The following is a 461-nucleotide window of genomic DNA, read 5'->3' as shown; positions in this document are numbered from 1 at the left end:
AAAAGAGAGGCTGTTTACTGATAGGATGGTCAACAAACAAAACCTCCAATAGCACCAAATGTAGTTGATGAAGAGAAAACTCTTAAACAATGACAAGGGCTTCTCATTTTGGATGAATACTGCTAAGAGTGTGAGATTATTTTTACACCCCTCACTAAACCAGCCCATCCAGTCCTAGTTAATCACATCTGCTCCACGTAACAAACGTTCCTATTCAAAAACTGTTATCATTCGCTATTCACAAGTCAATTTACCTTTATTTCTAGATAATTTTCCATTGGTTCCTGCCAAGACCGGGTTTGGGCTTAAAACGGTGATGTGGGAGAGCGGACCGTCTCGGCCGAGCTGGGGGAAATGTCCTCTGACTCTGAGGTGAACTCGGGGGCGGCACTGGAGGGGAAGGTGCTCTGGGTGCAGCGGGGAGCAGCCGCTTTCACATCCTGGTGGCGTCTTCGTCTGAA

Source organism: Sinocyclocheilus grahami, unplaced genomic scaffold, assembly GCF_001515645.1.
Source record: "Sinocyclocheilus grahami isolate Dianchi unplaced genomic scaffold, SAMN03320097.WGS_v1.1 scaffold2832.1, whole genome shotgun sequence".
NCBI classification, from domain to species: Eukaryota; Metazoa; Chordata; class Actinopteri; order Cypriniformes; family Cyprinidae; genus Sinocyclocheilus; species Sinocyclocheilus grahami.
The sequence above is the reverse complement of the archived record's forward strand: the minus strand, read 5'-3'. Positions refer to the sequence as shown.